The sequence below is a fragment of the Periplaneta americana genome, chromosome 4 (genome assembly GCF_040183065.1).
Source record: "Periplaneta americana isolate PAMFEO1 chromosome 4, P.americana_PAMFEO1_priV1, whole genome shotgun sequence".
NCBI classification, from domain to species: Eukaryota; Metazoa; Arthropoda; class Insecta; order Blattodea; family Blattidae; genus Periplaneta; species Periplaneta americana.
In genome coordinates, this window is record NC_091120.1 from 145,776,043 (window position 1) to 145,803,982 (window position 27,940).

Below are 27,940 nucleotides of genomic sequence, written 5' to 3' on the forward strand. Positions count from 1 at the left end.
GCTAGATCCATAATTTTACTCGTCAACGTAGACAAGTATATTGCAAATATGTGTGAAAAATTTTAGCCATGTACATTAACTAGTTTTCAAGAGAAAGGTGCATGAATTTAATAGTTTTTTCTGTTTTTTCTTCTTCTTTCATTTGAATACAATTTTTTTAAACTCAATTATAGCAGTTGATATAACAAACTAACCACCAATATAATCCTAAAAGCATGTGGAATAAATGTAAAAATTTAAAAATAACACATTTTATTTTATACTTTCGGAGAAATAACCACTTAAAATCAGCATTGCTCACTATGAAAACACCTAGACTACCTTGTCTCCTTAGGCCGGGTGCACACAGAATCAGACGCGGCGCGGCGCGACATTTTGTCTCGTGGTACTTGTCTCCCATTGATTTCTTATGATGTGGTGCACACAGAATCAGACGGCGCGGCGCGACATTTTGTCTCGTGGTACTTGTCTCCCATTGATTTCTTATGATGTGGTGCACACAGAATCAGGCGCGGCGCGGCGCGACATTTTGTTTCATGGTACCTGTCTCCCATTGATTTCGTATGATGCGATGCACACAGAATCAGACGCGGCGCCACGGTCGCGAGCAGACACAAGGAGACACGAAGAGACAACATCGAATGACTGCTTGAAGTTCGTCGCGAGGAGACTGTCTGATAGCTGCAGTGTACTGCTCATGCGTTAGTAGTGGCAATGATTGCACGCTTTCATTATCTACAAAAAATACTATTGTTGTGAAGTGCACATTATTCATAATGGAGCTCGATGCGGATAAATTAGTTGATTTAGTACAGGAAAGATACATTCTCTACAATCTTTGAAACAATATCACGAGAATAATGTGGTTTCTGAAAATATGTGAAAAATTGCAAATGAGATGAAAGCACCAGGTGAATAATAATTTATAATAATAACACTGCGTAACAAATGTTGACATTTTTTTTTTTGCGCTAGGCATGTGATATATGTTTTATATATAATTTGAGCCTCCTGAATACGAATATGACAATAAAAACAGTTGTTGGTTACGGTTTTTGAGAAGTTTTGGAATTTATATCTATTCAAAATATTATTTTATATAATGACAATAAGGCTAAATATTCACTGTTCAGACAGCTTTCTTTTTCTGCATTTTCTTTTACACGGGCATCAGGTACATCACGAGCTGAAGTCCAACAATAGTCTGCTAGCATATTGGTACTCCACTGTCCTTGGTATCTTTTTTCCATAGTTGAAATTTCTTGATGGAAGCGCTCATCATGCTCATCACTGAAATCGCACAATTCTCGGGAAAAAAGTCGAGATGTGAGTGAAGGAAGTGAATTTTCAGGGAAATTTTACAACCCCTAGTTTAATATACCAACAGTAAATTTTTCACTAGTTATTCATAGTTCTCACTTCTACAGTTATCCAGAAAATTAATTCAACCTCCTTGAATGCAATCCAGACGGCTGTCTCTTTTCCTTCCAGCAAAGATTCGAAGTGATTGTCCATTATTTCTCTAATTTGTGGTCCATTGAGAACTCCCTCTTTTATTTTTGAATCACTAATAGCAGGAAATGTTAAGGAATGCGCGCTGGTCCGAGTCCTCATGGAGGAAGAAATTTTCTCATGAAATTTCGGCCACTGTATGGGACCGGTGCCCACCTAGCATCGTGATGCACTTGGGGAGCTACGATAGGTAGCGAAAGCCGGTTGCGAAAGCCAGATATAACGACTGGGGGGGGGGGATCATCGTGCTAACCACACGATACTTCCATTCTAGTTGGATGATCGTCCACCTTTGTTTTGGCATGTGGACGTGAGGCCAGCAGCCGGCTGGTTGGTCTGGGCTCTTCACGGGGTGTAGCGCTACGGATTATTAATAGCAGGAAATTTTTTCCTGGATATTTTTAAATGCTTCAGTTTTATAATTTAACCCTAACTTATTGTGTAAAAGGGGTAAAATTACTTCGCTTTGAGGTACAAGGGTTGATGTATAATATTTTTCTTCCTTAGTTCTAGAGATTGTCGTTTTATTTTATAATGCTTATCTCGAGCGCGAGTCCACACCTGTGGAGTAACGGTCAGCGCGTCTGGCCGCAAAACCAGGTGGCCCGGGTTCGAATCGCGATCGGGGCAAGTTACCTGGTTGAGGTTTTTCCGGGGTTTTCCCTCAACCCAATACGAGCAAATGCTGGGTAACTTTCGGTGCTGGATCCCGGACTCATTTCACCGGCATTATCACCTTCATTACATTCAGACGCTAAATAACCTAGATGTTGAAAAAGCGTCGTAAAATAACCCAATAAAATAAAATAAAAATAAAATATCTCGAGCGCGACTGTCCAATTCGTATAGAAAGCAGCAAAATTTTGTGTAGCCTAATTGCATTCCAAAAAGCAATGCTACAACCTTCAAATCCGTACATATAAACTATTCGTACTTAGAATATTATCATTAAAGCACACTTTAAAGAAATACACGTTTTACACAGAATACTAACACCACAGAAGAAACCCGTGTAAACTGAAGCGTTTTCATACGGCGAACCTGTTTCTTCCCCTCCAAATGGAACCGAAAAGGGCAATAAAACAATTTCCGCTTCTAGAAATGGATTTGACATGGTGATATATTGCAAAATATAAACTACAGTAATGTAATTAAAGCTCACCGTGAAAGAAATGCACATCTCAAGTAAAATCAGGTAAACTCAAGTGAATTTATATCGCGAACCAGTCTCGACTTGATTGTGGCAGCTGTCGGACGTCTTGTAAACAACCTCTGTACGCGCTGTTAGTATACGTGTACTTGTGCTTCAGTCAGTATAGTGAATAGATAGTGTATAAACAGTGAAAGTGACTTACTGCATAATCAGGTATACATCAGTCATTGTTTATTGAGATTTACAGTAATTAAAAAGCAATATGGAATCTTATAAGAGAATCAATACTTTAAAAATCAAATTTCCAGCTACGGCTAAAAAACCATCGGCGTATGAAATACATCAATGGCTAGTGGAAACTATGCGTGTTAATACAGATCAAGTAGATACCATACAGTTACATAATAGAGACTTTGCAATTTATCTGAAATTAGTTTCCGTGACTTTATACAACAAACTGTTGAATGAACACAAAGGAGACAAGATGTTTAAATATGAATCGGGAGAAGAAATTCAGATCGTTGTAAGTGCGGCGGATATCCAAAGTACGACAGTGCGAATTTTCAATCTTCCACCTGAAATACCAAACATAATTATTGGTAATACCCTCAGTAAATATGGACAGATTCATGATATTAGGTCTGAGAAATGGAATGATCAGTATCCCCTACCGGTCAACAATGGAGTGAAAGCTGTAAAGATGGACATTAAAATTCCGATACCCACATTATTGAAAATCGGCATGTACACAGCATCTTTAAATTATCCGGGGCAAATACAAGTTTGTTTTCGGTGTGGTGAGCCAGGACATTTCAAACAAGACTGTAAACAACAATTTACTACGTTACCCATCCGACCCCATAACAAGAATAGACTATTAAGTGACATTGTTCGGCAACACACACTCATAAATTGTGAAAATGTTCTACTCGATGAGAATCAAACATCTTCCATACAAGATTCAACAGCTCCTGAGGCAGTTTCTTCTCAACATATGGATATTCCAACGGATGGCGATCTTCAAGGCAGTACGGAGGTAGGTGATACCTGTAAACATACAATTCCAAGCACAGAAAATATTATGAATGTTCAGACAATGCCCACTGACATTAACAGTAATGTTGACCAACGAGAGGAAAATGAAGAACCTAGCAACAAAAAATTACGACAAGAGGACGAATCTAATGTTCAGGAAACACACAAACAGTCAAATAACACAACACCAGAAGTTATGCAGATAAAACACTCGCGTGACCCGCGATTATGACGAACAGCTGTTAACATTCTACCAGAGTCTACCGCGGTAGTAACTACACAGACTCAAGCAGCAGAAGCGGCAACCCCAGATACTGACCCCACTGTTACAGATGACGGAAATAAACAAGAACCCTTGACTAGATCCTGGAGCGACGATATGATGGACGAAGAAAGTACGAAAGTAACGGACAAGACGAAGATATACAGGTACCAAATAAAACATCATCAGCTTTTGCCAAAACAAGACAACATCCATATAGAAAAGAGAAACCTAAACCTCGTGAAGAAACCAAACTGGGTTTTCCACTCTTACGCAAATAATTTCCTTTCTAATCAAATAATAGAGCTGCATCAGACTAATCATGTGGCTGCGACTTAACTGTGCCATCTACCTGATTATTATGCAGTTTGTAATTAATTACGCTACCTTAAACATAAACTGCCTAAGAAGTCAACCAAAACAACAGTTGCTAAAGCAGTTTCTCTATAACAATGATATTGATATCTTATTGTTACAGGAAGTCAATATTGAGAATTTCAATTTTATAGGTCCGCAGTATAATTCGATAGTGAATGTTGGTGATTCAAACAGAGGAACAGCTATAATTTACCGCAGTGGATTATCAATACAACTTTATGAACAACATCAGAGTGGTAGAATAACGTCATTATTGCTTAACACTGGTGTCTTAATAGTAAATCTGTATTTACCATCTGGCTCCAACAACAGGGTGTTACGTGAACAAATGATTGCTCAAGACTTGCCATTTTATCTACGACATAAGTATAATATCTTAATTTTGGGTGGCGACTTTAATAACGTGTTAAATGCAAGGGATCAGAAAGGTGAATATCATCCATCTCCAAATTTACAGAGACTGTGTAATGAATTACAACTTTTAGATGCTTGGGAAGTTGTTCATGGAAACAATGTACAATTTACTTTTCATAGAGGTCAAGCTGCTTCTCGTCTTGACAGAATTTATGTGAATAAACAGCTAAAAGACAACATTCTCAATGCACAAGTACAACCAGCAGTCTTCAGTGATCATCATGCTCTACAGTTAAAATGGAAGTCGACAATACCATCCCACCTCATGGAAGAGGTTATTGGAAGTTAAATGAATCCTTACTGTACGATGATAAAATCAAAGAAGAGTTTATGCTGAGATGGAAAGCAGCTGACAAACGAGCGAACAACCGCGCACTAACAAATATACAAAAATGGCTTACCATATATAAACCTACCATTGGGTCTTTTTTTAAATATGTTGGTATTGGTAAAGCTCGTAAACGGAAAAATATGAGTGAATTTTATTACCGATTATTACAAGAACTACTGATGAAGCAACGTGCTGGTCAGGATGTGGATGCGGAAATTAAAAACATTAAAACAAAAATTGTGCAAATACAAGAATACATTATTGACGGCATTAAAATTCGATCACGCACTACATAAGTTGCAGATGATGAACGTGGATCATTGTATCACTTAGCATCTGAAAAGTCGAAAGGGTCAAACAAATATATACACTCACTAACAAGTGGAGATGATGGGTTGATCACCTCCACCAAAGATATAATGCACCAGGCAGAAATACATTTCACGCAATTGTTTGCAACTAAACAGGTTAACAATGACGAGCAAGATAAAGTACTGGACTATGTAACATCCTCTCTCTCCGATGAAGAAGCATCGTCCCTTACACAACCAATAACCTCTGAAGAAATACTATTAGCACTCAAGACGGCCAGTTCAAAATCAGCACCAGGACCTGACGGTATTGGGTATAATTTTTATAAAATATACTGGAACATTATTAAAGAACCGCTAACGAAACTTTTCAATGAACTTTTACATGCGACAAGACAACCGATGGGATTCAATGAAGGTATTATCATTCTAATTCCAAAACTGTCACAGGCACAGAATATACAAGATTATAGACCTATAACCCTATTGAATACAGATTGCAAGCTATTTGCCAAACTTATAGCAAATAGAATCAGATTTCACTTAAAGGACCTTATAGGGGAAGAACAAACATGTGGAATACCGGGACGGAAAATAACTGACAACCTGGAAGCACTACGAGATACAGTATTTTATTTTGATACCAATAGACATGAATCGGCTGGACTACTTTCATTAGACTTCCAAAAAGCATTTGACAATATCAACCACCAATATCTATTTAAAACCATGAAAAGGATGAACATTCCGGAAATGATTATCAATGTCATTCGTTTTATGTACTCGGATGCACACTCCCGCATACAAGTGAATGGATTTTTTTACAAAACCAATCAGACTGGCAAGTGGAATCAGACAAGGCTGTCCCTTGTCAATGTTACTTTATACCATCTGTACAGAACCATTAATTAGAATGATTCACCATAATCTTCATGCCGAGATTCGTAATAACAAATTGTTCACAACATTGGCTTACGCGGATGATATGGTTATTTTGTTGAGAAAGGAGCAGCAACTTCCCGTTCTTCACCAGGTTCTACACCGTTATGCAATGGCATCTACTGCTAACATAAATTTCAGGAAGTCAAACTTGCTACCCTTGGGACATTGGCCACCATCTCTGACTATGGCAAATATACCAATTAAAGATGTTGTTAAAATACTTGGCATGTTCATACACACAGATATAAAGAAGATGATAGAACTAAATTGGAATCCAATTTTAAACACAATCCGTTACATGTTCTCCAAACAGCTCACTAGGAACTTAAACCTGATACAAAAAATATGGAACATAAATTTATTCATACTATCTAAAGTTTGGTACATTGCACAAATAATACCTCTGCCGGAAGATGTAGCCCAACGCATTGAATTGGGAATTACTTATTACCTGTGGACAGGACATATTTATAAAATTGCTAAATCTCAACTCTGGAAACGGACAGAACAAGGTGGATGCGATCTGATTGCAGTTAATAATAAAAGCAAAGCTTTACTCATTAAAACATTACTGCAAAGGAAAATTAAATATAAAAATTCCATTACATCTGAATTAATAGATTTTACTTTGCAACATCCCATATTCCGAAGGATAAAAATGTGCCTGAATAAAATACCAGAGCGGCTTCTCAACGATCCGGAGTCTATGACCACAAAGGAAATATATACGTCATTATTAGCTGTTAAAGAAACCGTTCCCTCCATTATGACCAAATACCCGAATATGAAGTGGAAAAGAATATGGAAAATCTTCACACTACCAAATATTTCAACTGATTGGAAAACAAGTGCATATAAAGTAGTAAATGATATTGTTCCCACAGAAGCAAAAAAGTACCACCATAACATCACGCACTCACCTCTATGTCAACACTGGCAGTTTTGATACTCTTCACCATCGATTAACAACATGCCGACCTGCAGTATGGTCTTGGTTGTGTCGAAAACTAATAAATGCCTCTCACACGGACAACCCGAACGACGTTCGAAGGATGGTACTTCAACTGGAAATGCCCACCCACAGCAATAAATTCGCACTAACATGGATAATTATGGGATACTTACACTACATGATCAGTGACAACAATCCAACGATAGCTGGACTACAAAAGTTACTAATGGAAGCTGAAAGGAAACTGAGAAGAAAAGGACGTAACAATTTGTTAATAATTGAAAATAAGAAAAACATTCTTAGTATATGAAAGTAAAACTCAGGAATTTGTATAAAAAGATATGGCGATTATGTGAATAATTTACGTTATTAATTCTACTCTGTTAATATATAGGCCTATGTATATACATGTATCTTTTAAATTGCTACCATATTAACGGTAGGTGTAGTTGGTAGTTTCCAAAAGTTATTTTGTAAATAGTGATGGAAGCCTCCAAAAATGATTTAAGATCGAATATATTTTAGTATTACAGTATTTGGTTTCATATGTTCATATACTGTCAAAATAAATGCCATAGTTTGGCAGATTTTATCGTAGTACAATCTTAATTTTATTTCTTTTTTCGCGCGTGTGTGTGTGTGTAATGTCATAAAATAATGTTTATTATGTAATTAATGTGTCACAAGATCTCAGGTATTATAATGTAAATAGTGTTATATAACTCATGTCATATATCATGTAAAAATTGTACGTGATAAATAAACGTGTAAAATAAAAATAAAAAAAAAACCTGTTTCACTCCCTCGAAATAGACTCGTAGAAGGGCAATAAATTAATTTCCCTTTCTACAAGTGCTTCTAACATGGTGCCCTACTTATACTAATATTGTTTTCACATAATGGGCCTTCACATTTGTAAAACAAAATAGTTACACACGAAATACGGTGATTTTTTTTAATAAAATGCATAGATAATTAATTATATTGTGCATCTCGAAAACCCGAAGTGATGGAACATTTTGCTTGTTATTTATTAATTCAGGAGGTCGAAATTAGTAAGAATTTGTTAGTTTTATGTCCGGCGCAAAATGACTGTTGACCAGTGTAATTTGTAGTAAGCCTAATTCTCTGCTCTATACTATCACTCATTATTGATTTAATATATTATTTTTCTTTATTGAGAGTCGTGAAGTAGTCATAACATAAAAAATGACGTTTGTGCAGTACATTTTAATTTTAAGACTCTTTCAATCGTATCGATTTTTAGGAGCTTGCGTCCTTAGGAAATAATAAGCAAATACAATAGAATTTTTCATATAGACAGTCCTCTATTATTGACGCCATTTTCTAGCCTAGGCCAGTTTTCCAAACCCACACAGCCAGCAAATCAGTTGTCGCGAGCAGACAGTTTTAAGCTGTCGCGAGGCGTTGTAAAGCAAAACGTAGCGTCGCGCCGCGCCGTGTCGCGTCGCGTCTGATTCTGTGTGCACCCGGCCTTAAAGTGCAGATTTAGCTATGTCGGAGTTGATGCTCCTAGTGTTCTTAGACGTGTTTATAATAAAATAACATATTATAAGTAATATAATTACCCCATTATTATTGTACAATTACTTCGAATCTATAGCATGATTTACATCTTTGCTGAGAATTATAAACAGTGTTTGACTTAGATATTGTAACTGCATAAAATGTGAACTTGGAACGCTTAATTTTCTTCTAGTAATGTGTAAAATAAATATCAATGCGTAAAGTGATTAAATTATTATAGTGATTACTGGGGACCGGATTTTTAGGTTTTTAAAAAGACTATTTTAGATTTTTAGAATAGGTGAAATAGTTTTTTTTTTAGGTTTTATATCCAACCTGTGGTAAGAGGTCGCAAAAACTGTCCGATCGTTAATCCGTTACAGTTATATTTATTAAGGCAACATGGACCACGAAACTGACCTTTTCAAGAACCAAACTATTTATCAAAATGTAATTACAAGATTAGAAATTCTTGCTCCTTCTTATTTATAGTTTGAATGAATTATTGTATCAATTAACATTTTATCTAATATAATTTGCCTCGATATAACTACATAAATTTCAATTTTCAATAGATAAAAGGTACAGTAGACCTACACACACAACTTTTGAATTAAATGTGTTCAAACTTGATCAAGAATTATTTTAAAAAGTAACAAACAAACAATACAACATTATTTACTGGTACTGTTCCTGTTTGCAATATATGACTTAATACTTTTCAAAATTCTCGACTGAGAAGTTTTTTCTGTTGTCTCTCAAAATACATTTGAAGGAGGAAATGGTTCTTTTGACGGCACATGACGTCACAGGTGCAAATTTCAACGCTGCCACTGCAGCAGGTACCCACGCTAACTGACAATTGAACCTTTCACCCTGGAAAATGGAGCACTCATTTTTTTTAAACCCTGGATTCCTTTGTAATACTTTCTTCACTTTTAATGTGACGGCTTCACCTACGGATCCTGGTACTTGTTTCTGTAGAAGCGAGTCAATGACACCAGTCAACTGTCTGCAACGAAGATTCCAGGTACTCAATATATTTTGAAAGGTCACTGAAATGTGCCTTGAGGAAAGCAAGGGACCCATAGATTTTATCACTGCTAAGTAGGTACAGATTTTGCCTTAGGGGATGAGGCAGCCTCTTCCACATCGAGATTATTCTTTCCTCTCTCTCTCTCTCTCTCTCTCTCTCTCTGTATTGATATTTCTCTCAAAATAAGAAAATAAATATATAACGCAGTAAATACAGAATAACGCTTATCAGCAATGATTTAGGTTTTTGTTTAAGTACTAAGGTTCAATTTAGATTTATTTAGGTTCAACATAATTCACATATACGGCTCAAACGATCATGATCTGGAAAAGTGTTGAAGAGATTAGGAGTTCAGAAGCAAGGCGAAAATAAGATAAAAACTACAAATCCGGTCCCTTGACTGATTACTTTACGCACAGTTTTTTTTTCATACAAGTCATGTCAAGGGTCTATTTACACTACACAATAATAACAGTGTGTAAAATACAACTGTATGCACTGTTTTAGAAAATTAATTTTACGTACGTAATTTGATTTGACTATTACACTTTTACTACGTCACACTACTTTTGACCAATAAAACGGTACGAAAGGACGTCTTTTAACCAATCATGGCTGCTTACCGCACAATTTTATCGCGTCCCTAGCATTTGTTTAATTTTATCGCGTCCCTAGCATTTGTTTATTTTTATCACTACCCTAGCATTTGTTTGTTTGTTTGTTTGCCAACATTTCAAACTGCACTGGTCTGGACATTAAAAAACAGAAAATTACAAACCACTCCAGTCGATGCACAGCACTTTCAAATATGACTCGCATTGGCATTCAAGAACAAGAATTAATAAAGATCACTGGTCATAGCTATGCATCTTCCCTGAAACCCTATTTACAAATAAATGAAGAGCACCATTCGGAAATCCTGAATAAGTTGAGGAATACACCAACGAGTTCACTTCTTTTACGCAGTTACGCACACGTCCAATATAACATCAACTGAACCACCAACCACTAAAACATTCAAATTTGAAAATTGTACTTTCAATTATTGTTCCTTTTAAAATTATTCATGTTTATTTTTTATTTCATCGTCCATAATTAAAAACTTTTCTTGTTTATTTCATCATCCCTAATTAAAACTTTTCTAACACTTGTTTATATTATTTAGGTTATGTTATAGTTTCAGCTATATGATATTATGGATAGTCAAGTATCAGAGATTGTTTAATACTAAGATTTATTGAAAATCATCTGTCAAGTGATGTTGATTACTGGGATCCGAATAATTAAAGCGGAATGCAAATGTTGTAATAAAAATGAAATTGAATCAACAAAGCCTTCTTGACTAGTAACCGTCTACAGAGTTCAATGAAGATTCCATAGTTGGCACAGTTGATAACAAGAAAACAGCTTACCATAACACACTACTACGCTAGATGTAGCGCAATATTTGTAATGTTGAGATGGTACAATAATACATTTGAAGCCAGTTGTATTTTCGTAAGTCAATTAATATTCTATTGTATTGGAGTACTTCGTTCTTTATATACTTTCTTCTAATCGTGTAATAGTCAATTAAATCCCACTCGACTTTTGATTTTCTCTAGATAAATCAAAACCTCTAGTGTGATTACTGTTGATAACAGGTGAGGAAACTAATCAGTAATCAAGAATATTACGTTTTGTAAGGCGACAAATAAATTAATTGTTCCGAAATTATGAAAGTGTAGAGATGTAAAGGCAAACTTCGTGTTAACTTCATGATACTGGATATTTTGTTCCTTCGCGACAAGAAGAAAACTACTTCACAGTGTTATAAATCACTGGTTAATAATTTACCGTCTATTATTTTCCACTTGCAACTTCTATCATACTAGTTTTCAAGTACCTACGTGTGATATTAAAATAAAATTAAACACACTAACTAGTGCTATCATTTCATAAAATCGGCAGATAGTTTAATGGTTTCTAAGCGTAATGTTCTTATAATCTTACCTAATTAAATGTATTTCTCTTTCCACAACAGCGATGAAAATGGAGACTGATGATGTTGATCCGGATGTCGTGGTCTGCTGGTACTCTTCAGGTTGCAGAATTACAACTGAACTAATCGACTCACACTGGCAAACTGTGTGTTGGGACAGAGCAGCAATAGCCCAGCATTAATATGTGACTAAAGGTCAGTGCGGCTTGTTTTTGAATGGCACAGCCAAAACTCACCCTCTTCATTTATATTAGGTATTAACTTAGGACAAGGACCAAAGGTCCATGCCCCATGTTATTAACAATAAGAACTACCTAGCTTAAATAAAACCTACCTGATGCCGAATGACTCTTTGTAAAGTGTCAAAACAACATGACAGTTACGAAGGCTTTTACCCTTCCATTGTGTCCATCGCATTAGAGTTCTACCTGTTGCAGATTGTTTGTAAACATGTCGTCACTTGATGTCGTTTGAAGTGATTAATTAGTTTTAAACCCTTCGTTTCTGCGAAAATTGCTAGCTTAACTGCCATTACGTTATCCAGAATTTTATCCATAATCTACTAAGATTTATTTCAAATCATCCTCAAGTGAGGTTCACCACTGGGAATTAACAAAATATAAAAGATAAAGGGAAATGAAACGAGCAAAATACTGATTCGATTTGTACATTAAAACAAAAATTTACGTGTTAACATATAGATGATAGGCTTAGTATAAAATTTGAAGAGAGGCCTTCAGAATTTCCATTACAATCTTCTGAACCTCATAAAAGGGAATTTGAAAGGATTTAAGGATATTACATGTAAAGTTTGGTAAACAACCCCTTGCTCCAAATAGTAAGCCTGTAACATCCCAGTTGTAAAGCAAAATGCCATATTTTTCACTGAGGTATGGAAGACAAGGTACATATTTAGCTCGCTTGTCATCATTTATCTGCAGTGTTTGATTCGTGTCTCGTTCAAAGCAAATCGTAGGGTCTCAGACCATCGCTTTCTGGGTCCTTCTATTGATGGCAATTATATCGACTCTTCTATGATAACCATCTTCAGACACACAATGATTCTCCTCATGTACTTCCCATCCTCTGTTTCATAGCAGGTTGGCAATTGCTGTACGGGCACGATGGTGTCTGTTGTTACGCAGTAGTTCTTCCTTCTTACAGAACCCCAGTGTGGCCAAGTTGTGTCGTGTTTTAATTGTTATAACACTATGAATAATTATTAAATATTTCCATAACAGAGCAAGCCTAGTTAAATTGCCAACTAAAAAGAAATGAGCCCAGTTATTTATATACCAGCTAGAGAGTAGGCTTATGTTATTCCGTGACGGGCAATTTCAGTTTTCCAACTCATGTTCAGACTTCACTTCACCAAGTTTTCGGAACTACATAATACAGGGAGATTATTATCGTACTGCGGGAATTCACTACGCAGCTCGAGCGGCATTCGCCTGTAGCTTATCAGCGTCTGCCTTGCATTTCATGCACGTAGTACACCCCATGTAATGAATCAGTCCAACCACCCTTTAATATCCTCTATACCTACTAATTCCGGATAAGAGTGGCCTTACATGGAAACTAAAAATAAAGTAAATCCATGGCGCTATAGCCCATGAAGGGCCAAGACCGACCAGCTAAATGCTGACCTCACGTCTACATGCCGACGCAGAGGTGAACGATCATATATGGAAACTACATCATGTAAAATAACTAATTAAAGTGTACTACTTAGAAAGAATTATGTAAAATTTAATTTAATTACTAGTCTAAATATTAAGTTGTACAAAACCTCTCTTCCTACTAAGCCAATTATGTAAAATCAATTTTTAGGGCATTTTAAGGGCATTTTTTCATGATTTATAGGTCATCAAAATCCTAGCCCAGTTATGAGGAAGTGTGGTGCGGGTCGGCCAGTTAGGAAGTGTGTGTGTGTGTGCGTGCGTGCTTGCGTGTGTGCAGACTCAGAAACAAAATTTGGTACAGCTCAATTTTGCAGTATGCGCAGTATGTTATAACTGGAACTAAGAAAATTCAGGTGACCCAAATTTTGTTCCTGGGTCTGTACAAAACATTAGCTCTCGAGTCTTACGCATTACCCTCTTTTCGCTTTCACACCGCATATCTGCGTTGGTGTAAATTTTTAGCCTAGTATAGTACATTCTTACGTCATCACCCCCAATCTGTTCCACGGCATATTCCTGCCACGGTTTCAGAGCTGCCGCTCAGAATATACCACTTCGGCTTAGTTCAGGGGGGCTAAACTACACACACTTTCCAGGTATATTTTTTTCCATACCTTTGTTATACACTTGCGGTATGTAATCTTCACACGCAACAAAACCTAGGTGGTAGGGGTCGTATGTAAATTACACACACAGCATGACTCGGGCTATTTTTTAATAAACGACATATAAATCGAAGACAATGTCAACCAATGTTACGGGTAACAAGCAGAATTTACTTACGCAGCTCGTAATGGGATTGGAGAGGCACTGTATGAGTTGGACTGACTTGGACGGATAGTTACGCAGCAGTTCAACATAAAGCATTGGCCCTTGAACACAGTTGTTTATGAGTGCTATCCATGCTGCAATAAACGTTGTATGGAGTGAGGCCAATCCCATTGGATGTAGATTCTACCCAAGTCAATTTTGGCTTCGTCAGATTAATAAATATGCTTTCATAAACAAATATAAACATGATTCTGAAATAGGCAGATGGTTAAAACTAGTATTCAGTCTACCATTTTTAAACTCACATGAGGTTGGCGACTGTTTTGTATCTGATTTAGTGGTCATTAAGCCACAAGATGAAAGACTAGATAACTTTTGTGACTATTTAGTAGACGATGACGCTACCTTCCCTCCTTCAATCTGGGCAGCTAAAACAGGAAAGCTTGCAGCGTATAACTAATTAATGCCTGTACGGTACGTATTTTCATATTAGATTCAACAAGACATTTTACTCTGCTTATCCAGATATTTATACTTTTACAAATAGGTTAATTGAATTTAAAATAGACACATATCTGAACATTCAGGGGATATCCACTGCTGCAAAAGTTAAAAATAAGGGCTCCTTAAGGAGGAAAGAAACTATGGAGAGAAATATAAAAGATTTTAATGAGGGGCATAGGCTATATCCCGAGTGGAATTCATTAAGCGAGCAAAATATCATCTACCAATAAAACAATATTGTAATAGTGAGTATGTTGAAAGTAAATATATGCCATTTTAGCTCTGTGTGCAATTTACATCCTGTTTTTATTACCTGGGTTATTTACGTGTGCAGATTACATATCCAAAATCAGTGTATGCAAATTACATGTGTGTACATTACCTTCTTTTAGGTCATATACCTAAAACGTGTGTGCAGTTTACCGCCCCCGGTGCAGGGACCCATCCGAGGGTAGGAACATTTAACCCTCCTACTACCGTAGGGTCGGTAGAACACATTCAAAGTCGCGTATCTTTTTTGTTTTCTTATTTAATATTTTTAAATAAATTGACGTTGTTCCTTTGATTGTGTTCTATCTAGCGATGTTTCGTTTCTTATTTTATTTTTAGTAGGTTATTTTACGACGCGTCAACATCTTAGGTTATTTACCATCGGTCCCTATCCTGTACAATATTAATCCAGTCCCTACCATCATATTCCAACTCCCTCGAATCCATTTTAATATTATCCTCCCATCTACGTATCTCTTTATTCTGAATTTGATTCCCAATTTGCATCGTAAAGCCATGGAAAATTAAGCGTATTGTAGTTAAGTTTTACGCGTTAGGGGAGAGTTGGGTAGTATCGGACATCGGGTAATATCGGACAGTGCGTTTCTTTCATCTACCACCAGATCGTAGTACCTGAATGACATGGTTACGTTTCTGTATGCGACATCACAGAAACGTAACCATGTCATTTAGGTATTATCATGTGGTGGTAGATGAAAGAAACTCACTGTCCGATATTACCCGATGTCCGATACTACCCAACTCTCCCCTAAATATGATTGTGAGTTACTATAGTAATAATAATTGCTGCCATTTAATGAGAAAATGTAACTCCTTCCACAGACAATAATTGGCGAGTATTTTTTGTCCGATAATTCTACCTATTTTGCCTTAAGCACTAGCCTTGCGCCATTTTAACCACACGATTTGGGAGACTGTTTTTGTATTAATAAAGATGGTTTACAATCCTGTGAGGATTGATACAATACCCATGGCCAGTTTCTCCAAGTAATGTTTAATTTGGCTTAACAAATGTTAAATTAACAGCTGGTTTATTTTTAACGTTTTGTTAATGTGTTTTTCATTTCTTCAACATAATTTCGTTTAAAATAACGAACACTTAACTTTAACTGTCGTTAATACTATTCTAACTACTCAACAGCAGTTGGTAATGATTTTACACATATAAGACAATTTCTTATCGGCTGAAATTATTATTTAAATTCTGTACTGTAGAGTAAGTCATGAAACATGTATAAAATCATAACCTATTACAGCAGGCCTTGATTCATATGTAGTATAGAGCGTTGATAAATGAAAGTTGTATTGACTACTATTGAATAATAATATAAGTAAGTTTATAGTTGTAATGCTAAATATGAATTTCTGTTTAGAAAAATCTCAGCATTATGACCACCAGGTGGCAATAATTATAGGAATGTGTGTATAGTCAACATACAACATAACATATTATTTTCACAACTTTTGTCTGAACAGCTGTGGTGTTATCCGCCATGTTTAACTGTTTGTTAAATAAGTTAACTGCCTGAAATCCTACATTTAAATTTAACAAACAGTTAAGAATCTGTTAAGCCAAACTGGTGTTGAAGACATGAAAAAACTGTGTTTAACAAACTGTTGAGGGTTTAACAGTCGTTAAGTGTTCTAACAATACTTGGAGAAACTGGTCATAAGAGTTTTTTTATAACATTTTTAAGGGCCTATTATATAATATTCTCCGATCACCCTTTCTGATTCTGAAAACCGTATGTTGGCCTAATATTGTCTCAGAGAAGCAATTGCGGCTGTAAACGTTTTCATACATTTACTCACTGCACATTTTGACATAGGCTTTGTTAGTTGAAAAGAGCCATTAGCATAGAATCTTATGGCTAATAGTAGCTGCTGAAATGGCGTAAACGACATGTTTTCTCTTTCTAGGATACTGAAGACTGGGTTCAATTTCTTGCAAAATTTTAAAAGTGGGCTAACTTTTTAAAAATCTATATCGTGTCACACCATGTATTGTGGGTCCCTATCACCACGGCATGGCGCGTCCTCAGGTTGCGGATAGAGGAGACGGCCTCCAGATATGGAGGGTAGCTGCGAATATATTGAATAAGCAGTCGTGGACAGCCGATAAGGGGTGGTCCTCCAGCTTGGGGGTTGGGCGAAGGGCTAACAACCCATCACCGTAAAAAACAGCTTGTTACGTATCCCTATAATAAGCCTCGGAATAGGACTGATTCTCTGGCACGACCACAGCAAAGGAATAAGGATTTGAGATTTGGCACTTGGAACGTAACTAGTCTTTATAGAACAGGAGGGGTAACATTAGTAGCAAAAGAACTAGCTAGATATAGAATAGACTTCGTAGGAGTACAAGAGGTTAGGTTAGATGGGAATGGCATATCACAAATAGGAGATTACTTGTTGTATTATGGGGAAGGAAACAATAATCACCAATTAGGAACAGGATTCTTTGTTCATAAAAGAATAAAATCAGCAGTAAAAAAGGTCGAATTTATCAGTGACAGGTTATCATATTTAGTACTTAAGGGTAGATGGTGCGACATCATAGTTATAAATGCTCACGCCCCTACAGAAGAGAAAGACGACCATATAAAGAATAGCTTCTATGAGGAATTGGAACATACTTTTGATCAGTTCCCTAGATATCACATGAAAATTTTATTGGGGGATTTCAATGCTAAAGTAGGACGGGAGGATATTTTTAGACCAACTATTGGAAAAGAGAGCCTACACGCAATTAGTAGTGACAATGGAGTTAGATTAGTCAACTTTGCCACATCGAAAAATTTAATTGTCAAAAGTACAACATTCCCCCATAAGGATATACATAAATATACTTGGACTTCTCCAGATGGATTGACACACAACCAAATAGATCACATCTTGATAGATAAACGGAGACATACTAGTATAGTAGATATTCGAACTTTCAGGGGTGCAGACTGTAATTCTGACCATTATTTGGTGATTGGAGAATTAAGAGAAAGATTATCAGTAGCCAAGCGAGTAGAGCAACAAGTTAATATTACTAAATTCAATATCTTGAAATTAAAGGACGAGGAAGCTAAGCAAAATTATCAGGTCGAAATTTCGAATAGGTTTGCCACTTTAGAAAGTTCCGACGAAGTTGAGAAAGAATTAGATGTTAATAGCGTGTGGGAAAATATCAGCGATAGTATCAAAATTGCAGCTGAGCAGAGCATAGGTTATTATGAAACTAAGAAAAAGAAACCGTGGTTTGATGAAGATTGTTGCATGGTAGTAGAAAGAAGGAAACAGGCAAAATTGAAATTCTTACAGGATCCAGTTGAGGAGAAGAGAGATAATTATTTCAATGAAAGACGGGAAGCAAGTCGTACACTTAGGAATAAAAAGAGAGGTTACTTGAAGGAAAAACTGAATGAGGTAGAAACAAATAGTAAGAATAAAAACATTCGAGATTTATATAAGGGTATAAAGGAATTTAAGAACGGATATCAGCCAAGGGTAAACGTTATCAAGGATGAGAATGGTGACTTGCTTGCAGACTCTCCATCAATCCTAAACAGATGGAAAAACTATTTTGCGCAACTACTAAATGTACATAGGCCAAATAGAAATGATCGGGACGAAATTGAAATACAAACTGCTGAGCCATTTATACCCGAACCCACGCTTACAGAAGTCGAAATTGCGATAGAAAATCTGAAAAAGTACAAGTCTCCAGGTATCGATCAAATTCCAGCAGAATTAATACAAGAGGGTGGGAGTGCATTATATAGCGAAATTTATAAACTTGTACTTGCTATTTGGGAAAAGGAAATTGTACCAAAACAATGGAAGGAGTCCATAATTGTACCTATTTTTAAAAAGGGGGACAAAACCAACTGTGGTAACTTTCGAGGAATATCACTTTTGTTGACGTCGTACAAAATTTTGTCCAATATTCTTTTGAGAAGATTAACTCCGTACGTAGATGAAATTATTGGGGATCATCAGTGCGGTTTTCGGCGTAATAGATCGACTATTGATCAGATTTTTTGTATTCGACAGATAATGGAGAAAAAATGGGAGTATAAGGGTACAGTACATCAGTTATTCATAGATTTCAAAAAGGCTTATGACTCGGTTAAGAGGGAAGTATTATATGATATTCTTATTGAATTTGGTATTCCCAAGAAACTAGTTCGATTAATTAAAATGTGTCTCAGTGAAACGTACAGCAGAGTCCGTATAGGTCAGTTTCTATCTGATGCTTTTCCAATTCACTGCGGGCTAAAGCAAGGAGATGCATTATCACCTTTACTTTTTAACTTCGCTCTAGAATATGCCATTAGGAAAGTTCAGGATAACAGGCAGGGTTTGGAATTGAACGGGTTATATCAGCTTCTTGTCTATGCGGATGACGTGAATATGTTAGGAGAAAATACACAAACGATTAGGGAAAACACGGAAATTTTACTTGAAGCAAGTAGAGCGATCGGTTTGGAAGTAAATCCCGAAAAGACAAAGTATATGATTATGTCTCGTGACCAGAATATTGTACGAAATGGAAATATAAAAATTGGAGATTTATCCTTCGAAGAGGTGGAAAAATTCAAATATCTTGGAGCAACAGTAACAAATATAAATGACACTCGGGAGGAAATTAAACGCAGAATAAATATGGGAAATGCGTGTTATTATTCGGTTGAGAAGCTCTTATCATCCAGTCTGCTGTCGAAAAATCTGAAAGTTAGAATTTATAAAACAGTTATATTACCGGTTCTTCTGTATGGTTGTGAAACTTGGACTCTCACTCTGAGAGAGGAACATAGGTTCAGGGTGTTTGAGAATAAGGTGCTAAGGAAAATATTTGGGGCTAAGCGGGATGAAGTTACAGGAGAATGGAGAAAGTTACACAACACAGAACTGCACGCATTGTATTCTTCACCTGACATAATTAGGAACATTAAATCCAGACGTTTGAGATGGGCAGGGCATGTAGCACGTATGGGCGAATCCAGAAATGCATATAGAGTGTTAGTTGGGAGACCGGAGGGAAAAAGACCTTTAGGGAGGCCGAGACGTAGATGGGAGGATAATATTAAAATGGATCTGAGGGAGGTGGGGTATGATGATAGAGACTGGATTAATCTTGCACAGGATAGGGACCGCTGGCGGGCTTATGTGAGGGCGGCAATGAACCTTCGGGTTCCTTAAAAGCCATTTGTAAGTAAGTAAGTATATCGTGTCACAAATTCAGTATCATACGTAAGTTAGTATACAAATCATCATTCCTTGTTACCGTGCCACGTTCAGGTCACACATTTTATAAATATACTTTATACTGTAATAGTTCATCATCAGAATAAGGAGCCAATAATATAATCAGTTAATTTTTGAAGATTATCTCCCCTATTATATTAACATTGATGTATTTATTTACGTATGGTTCTAAGGAACCCGGAGGTTCATTGCCGTCCTCACATAAGCCCGCCAACGGTCGCTATCCTGAGCAAGATTAATCCAATCTCCACCATCATATCCCATCTCCATCAAATCCATTTTAATATTATCCTCCCACCTACGTCTCGGCCTCCCCTAAGGTATTTTTCTCTCAGGCCTCCCAACTAACACACTATATGAATTTCTGGATTCGCCCATACGTGCTACGTGCCATGACCATCTAAAACGTCTGGTTTTAATGTTCCTAATTATGTCAGGTGAAGAATACAATGCGTGCAGTTCTGCGTTGTGTAACTTTCTCCATTCTCCTGTAACATCATCCCTCTTAACCTCAAATATTTTCCTAAGAAACTTATTCCGAAACATCCTTAATCTCTGCTCCTTTCTCAAAGTGAGGGTCCAAGTTTCACAACCATACAGAACAACCGGTAATATAACTGTTTTATAAATTCTTTCAGCTTTTGAGAGCAGACTAGATGGAAAATTCTGAACTGTCTTTTAAATGCTATATTACCATTTATGTTTAAACACTCTCTAAAGAAAGACGTAACTGTTACTTTCAAACTTGTATTTGAACAGTTGTGGTGTCATCTGCCATATTTAACTATTTGTGAAATTAGTTAACTGGCTGAAATCGAACATTAAAGTTAACAAATAATTAACAATATGTTAAGCCAACTAGTGTTGAAGCATAAGAAAACGAAATTAAAATCTGTTTAGAATGTAATAGCCATTAAATGTGGTATAACTAGGGAACCGATTTCTATTTCCCTACCTATTTTGTTTGCTACGACCTGTACGTTATTCAGACATCTCTACGTTTCATGTACACAGGATCCCCATATTAAAATTATATAGGATCAAACCCCTAATTGAACCATAATAATAATAATAATAATAATAATAATAATAATTATTATTATTATTATTATTATTATTATTATAATAATCCGTGGTGCCACGGCCCTTGAAGGGCCCAGACCGACCAGCCGGCTGCTATAAACGCCTGAAACCCATTTTTGTGCCTGAAAAGCGCCTTTTTATACTACTTTGCTTATATTTAAAATAAAAATATCGTTACTAAAAGTGTAAAAATGCCCGAAAACTACAAATATTATGTTTATAACGTAAAAAAACTCTTACGTACAAACACTTGTTTCACAAGTTCGTCCATATTGATCTTAGAAAGAGAGGGAAACATATTTTACCTAATTTCCTGGCACCGAAGTTGTTTTGAAAAGTCCGTACTAACATAAAAGGGGTGGTAGGTTGTTTAGGTTAGGCGAGAGCTTATGAATTATTTTTCGCGTCAACGCATCCCCGTTATGCGAAATGAAACTGACGAATCAGCAATCACTCTGTTTCACGGATATAATCGAGCCTTCAGTTCAGTAGCATCATTTATTTGTACATAAATTCTACTTGAAATGGAAAATTTACTAAAATTAAAATTATCGATTCTTAATTCTATATAAACTCCTAAAATTCCTAAACTGCTTTTTATAAGGTCCTAAATCTCTCCATTTTAGCACATAGAAATGCGTTGCCTAGTCATAACAATACTTGGAGAAATCGGACATTAGTCATGTTAGGTCAAGGTATATCATTGTTGCTAGGTAGAGGGTTTCCGAAGGTTACCACCCGCCCGGGTTTCGCCCGAAAAATTTAAACATTTGTCCGGAATTCGGGGTAATCTAACTGCGGACTCCTAAATATTCTGGAATATCGATCGATGTATTATTATTATTATTATTATTATTATTATTATTATTATTATTATTATTATTATTATTATCACTGCTATTCTTATTAAAACGAAATTATTTCATCTGTGGCATCAGTAGCGCCGACTCTACAGTATGTAGAGTTTATTCATTCATAATGTTCTGCCCAAGGGCAGGTCTTTCACTGCAAATTCAGCATTCTCCAGTCCTTCCTATTTTCTGCCTTCCTTTTTGTCTCCTTATATTATGATCCATACATCTTAATGTCGTCAATTTTTTTATATCTTCTGCTGCCTCGAACTCTTCTCCCGTTCACCCTTCCATTGGATCCTTCAGTGGACAGTTTCTTCTCAGCCAATGTCCCAACCAATTCCTTTTCCTCTTCCTGATCAGCTTCAGCATCATTTTTTCTTTACCCACTCTGTCCAGCACAGCTTCATTTCTTATTCTCTCTGTCCACTTCACACGTTCCATTCTTCTCCATATCCACATTTCAAATGCTTTTATTCTATTTCCATATTCTTCATGTATTTTAGGTTAATTTGATTTCGCTTAAATCCACTTTTTGACGAGTGACCACTGACCAGTCTTTTTTCCGGTATACCTAACCCGATGTGTGTAAACGAAATATGACAATAAACTAGCTATCTACTTTAGTCTCTCAGAAGAAAAAGTTCGCGTTTTCATTCGGATGTGCAGTAACTGCATTTCTGTATGTCTTTAGCCTACCAGACGGAAAAAATAATTTCCAAATAAATTGCTACTGACGTGATAAAGACTTAAATCGTTTCGAAATGCGTATAAAAGTAGTAGTAGTAGTAGTAGTAGTAGTAGTAGTAGTAGTTGTAGTTGTAGTTGTAGTTGTAGTTGTAGTTGTAGTTGTAGTATTGGTAGTGGTAAGTAGTATGTAGTAGCCTATGTAGTAAGTAGTAGTAGTAGTAGTAGTAAACTTAGTAGTAATGGCCAGGGGCGGATTAGGTACGATCCTTCAGCACGTCGGCTCGACAGTGGCTTATTGTGCACACCGAATTATGGGATGAATGAGAATGAGGTGTACCAGCCCACCGTCCGCATGAGACCCTCACCCAATGGGCCACCTACACCCTCCCTACTGCCTTAAGTTCATACCGCCAAGGTGATCAAGCAACACAGGACTCATTCTGACAGCCCTTCTAAAGTGTCGAAGCGCCCTCGGAAGTGCTCTTAAGGAATAAATCCTGGCAGAGCCATTGCTGAAGGCTTGGGACCCAGAGAAGGTTTCAGAGAGGACGCCCCTCCCGTAAGCGGATGAAGACATGCGTCATGACCTGAATATGTCTATGAAATTTGATGATGAAGATGAATGATATGATATGAAATCTAAATTCTTTTTCTACTGGGAAGAGGGAGGGAAATGGACCGTGGCAATAAATTTCCAACCCGACATTTGCCTAAGTAACTGTGGAAAACCACGGAAAAACCATAGGTTGGTGGGTCTGGATAATTGAACCCCGGATCTCCCGATTGCAAGTCCCATGCTAAACGCATGAGCCACCTCGCTCAGTTATTCATATAACATATGATTATAGAAGTGCGATGTGTGACATATGACACCGATTTCTATATAAAATTTTTAATCGCTGATCTGAAAAAGAACAGTAAGCAAAATTTTGGTCTTTGTGTTAGAGCATGGAAATTAATTATTTATCCGTAATGTATTTTTTTACAGGAAAACAGGGACATGGCCAATTCAACTTCCAAGACTATAGACTACGACATACTGGAAGAATTGCAATGTCCTGTCTGTATGGAGTACATGGAACCACCTATCAGAATATGCGCAAATGCACACAATTTCTGTCACTCCTACAGGATGAGATTGAGGAATTGCCCACTCTGCCAGAGCAGTTTTCTTCCTTCGAGAAATATCGCACTGGAAAACATCGCTCGGAATATAATATATCCATGCAGTAGCACTATTTATACTGCATCTACGTTCCTCGAAAATGCCCTTTTTTTCACTTCACTAGAGACATTTGTCACTGGGAAGGAACTCTTTCCAGTATGAAGGATCACGTTAGAAACTCTCATGCTGATGAAAATATTGAAATAAGCGGAAAATTTGGAATAATTATCCAGGATTGAATGCACTATACATTCTATAGCACCATAATATCGACACTGGATGAACTGTTTTTCCTGGTATTTAAAGTCGAAAACAATTTTCTGTTGTGCTCAGTCGTTTGTATAGGGCAGACAACAACAGCTTCCCGCTTCAAGCACACTTTAGTGATTCGTAAAGGTTGTAATAAATTCATCTTTTTGTGTTATCCTTGTCGAAGCGTCATGGAAAATTTGGAGAATATATTGCAACCGGGTGTTTGCGCGACATTGATTGTGGGACTTTGAAGGATTTAACTGTAGAAGAAAATAAGTTGCACTGTGAAATGGAGATATTTAGGGAGAATTCAGACGAAGAAATGTTCAGAAGATTGGAAAATTCTCCGCAGTCAATTTTCAGTCTTGCTGGACAATGTAGACCTGTCTATAACCGTGAAAATAGGTCTCCAACAGGCGTACTTGGAATCCTTCCATTGCTGAACGGACGCTATGACAGCTAACGCTTGGGAAGACGATACTAGGACAATGCTCTAAATAATTCATTTCGGCATAATAGTTGGAAACAGATAATGATGAATAACATCACAGAATAATATTACGTTTGGAATTAATTTATTGTTTTATGTCAAAATGTAGCAGTGTAAAGTGAAACTACTTACAAAGAAAGCAAATAACTTTGTTATATCGTGAATTAATAAAGAAAATGTTTCGACAGAAATATGATTTTTCGTTATTTGGGAGAACCTTAATACAGAGCTAATAAAATTACAGGGACAATATTTTGTTCGAAGGTACCAATTAACAAATTACTGTCTAAAACATACACGTTGTGTCTAAAATTGATTACTAATAATTTATTTTTTTATTAAGATCGGCCAAAAAATTATAGGTATGCAATACATGTGTTAAGTGCATAACAGAATCTCGGAAATAGAGAAGACTCGACTTCGCCTCATCTTCTTTCGTCTCGTCTTCTATAACTTTTCCTCGATTCTGTTATAATGTACTTACCACGCTTATATCGCAATATAGGTCTATTATAAAACACTTTGACCTTACTATCTTGTATGTCTTGAATATTCACAGTGAACTTTTAAAATCGGGATTATTGTTACCATTGTTATATATTTGTGATGGAACACTTTACTCGGCACTGCACACACAATTGGGACCATCCCGACTTTTCTGGACGTATTACAACCGTATTTAAGTGGCATCTTTACGTTACTTATAAGTTACTTGAAAATGTTATTCATATAATATTTTCGTAGATGATTGACTGCAGGAAGATGTCCCCAACTTCTACAGAAATTTGTCTCTTCCATAACTATAGGTCTAACTGAAATTACTTCACAGCACTGCATGCATCCTTGTTAATTTAGCTTAGCCTTTAATACGATGTTGAAATCACTCAAATGTTTTGTTAAATCAACAAGAAATGCTAAACAAGATAACCAATCGGCATCAATTTACAATTGACACTGACCACACTTTTCTTTAAGAAATTTGCGGATTTCCTTCGCAGAGCAGAAAAACCTTCTCAATGTTTGACTGTCACCTTATGCGTCCAAGTTTCACTATCGAGACACGGTGGAACAGTCGTGTTCAAGAAATAAAACTCTAAAATAGCTAGTAATTTAATATAACATTTAAAAATTTTATAAGAACAAAGGCGGACCTCATAAAAAGCAATTGTGGGTCTGATGTGGACCGCGGACAGTAGTTTGGGCGGCCCTGGCATAGAAGAACAGCCTCGATGCAATAACTTGTTGGCTATGTATTAAATGCTTTCGTCGACTTCATCAGTATCTCCGGTAATATTGTCGTGTCGTATTGTGCAATTATTCAAGTTTTAATAATTAAAAAGCCACCAGCGTGGCTCAGTCGGTTAAGGCGCATGCCTGCCTGTCTGAAGTTGCGTTCGGGCGCGGGTTCGATCCCCGCTTGGGCTGATTACCTGGTTGGGTTTTTTCTGAGGTTTTCCCCAACCATAATGTGAATGCAAGGTAATCTATGGCGAATCCTCGGCCTCATCTCGTGAAATATCTCGCTATCACCAATCTCATCGACACTAAATAACCTAGTAGTTGATACAGCGTCGTTAACCAACTAAAATAAAAAAAAAATAATTAAAAAAATAGGGCGAAATACGTAAAATCAAAATAGAGAACAAGGATAAACAAAGTCCGTAACATGTAAAATCAACATTCACAAACCTCCAGGTTTTCCTCTGCTCTCCAAAATGTAAAATTTTCCTTCCGAAGACAACCTCCAAATTTAGAGGAAAACCTCCGATGTTGGCGACCCTGCGATAGTGGTGACACTGCTGGTACAAGTGTGGGAGGGAGGGTCTAAAACGCTGCAGCCATCTGCAGTCGAAGGGAGGAATTAAACTAAACAACCAATTTTTGGGATGTAGATGTGGCGAGTGGTGAAGACCTTGAGAAGTGTTAGAACGCTTTCCTGTGTCCTGCAATTCTATTACACTGTAAGCTACTGTATTTTTATAAAGTGTGAAGTGAGTGTGCATACTGTCTTATTTCTTTGAATTAAATGTAACAGTAACGAGCACCGCAGAAACATTAGGTAAGTCTTCAATATAAACTGACAATGAAGCAAAGTTAATTAAAGTTATTTTATTATTACCGGTCATTCTTTAGTGTAATGAAACAGTCATTATATTATTTATACTTACGCATCGTACAAAATGACTGTAAAATATATTTATGCCTCATACAAAATCATTATGACTTGTGATTTGTTTCGATTGTAGTGTAACTTAGTGTTAATATTTGAACCAAGGTGTAATAATTCGCCATCTTGTTCTCGTCCAAAGTGACACCATTGCAACAGAATGTCTCAGTTGTAACTTCTGTGAAAACAGATATTACAAACGTATAACGATAATGGAATGCTGTTGTAATGAAAACTATGTTCTTACTGTATATGGGAAAATAACGCTTCCGGGAAAATTAGCTAACTTATATCCAGCAAATACATTTCTGCGTCATATGTTTGGATCTACAAAGCATGTAGGAAGTGATCCAGCGTACTTCTATCGAATATTTAACGGAAAATTCTATTGTATGTTTATTCTGGTCATTTTCAGTAAAAATTCGCATTCTTGTAAAAAAACGAATCTGCAATCTCTTATTTATATGTTGAACAAATTTCAATGCTCTGCGGCGCTCAAAAGCATACAAATAACGCAATATATAAATGTCTGCACCTTTGAACTTATGTTTTCCATGCTGATTTTACAAGCTGTTTTCTGACATTTTTTTTCAGCACATTTCGTCAACTTCGAAGTGTAATGACTCTTACAATTTTGATGCCAGGAACATAAATTTTTTATTGCATGTTCCATACACTATGGTTAACAAAATAGCACATGGGTTTTTATGATTAAATTAATACTTTTTGAAATAAAAAATTAAATATTTACCTAAAGTGGCAATGGAAATTTTCAATTTTTAGATATGCAGTGATTATAAAAAAATTTTCCCAGTTTTATAGTAAAGATAGGCTATAATAAAACTAATGCTTGATGTTTTTCTAAATATGTCATTGGTCTTTAGAAAAAAAAATTAAAAAT

At 36.4% G+C, this 27,940-nt stretch overlaps 1 long non-coding RNA gene across 1 annotated transcript in view; it reads left to right on the plus strand.

Moving 5' to 3' along the window:
• Positions 1–24,111, plus strand: part of LOC138698268 (uncharacterized) — a 68,122-nt gene extending 44,011 nt beyond the window's left edge. The window contains exons 2-3 of the long non-coding RNA XR_011331810.1: positions 11,877–12,029; positions 23,954–24,111. This is a non-coding gene — a long non-coding RNA (uncharacterized lncRNA). The remainder of the gene's footprint in view (positions 1–11,876; positions 12,030–23,953) is intronic.
• The last annotated feature ends 3,829 nt before the right edge of the window (positions 24,112–27,940 follow it).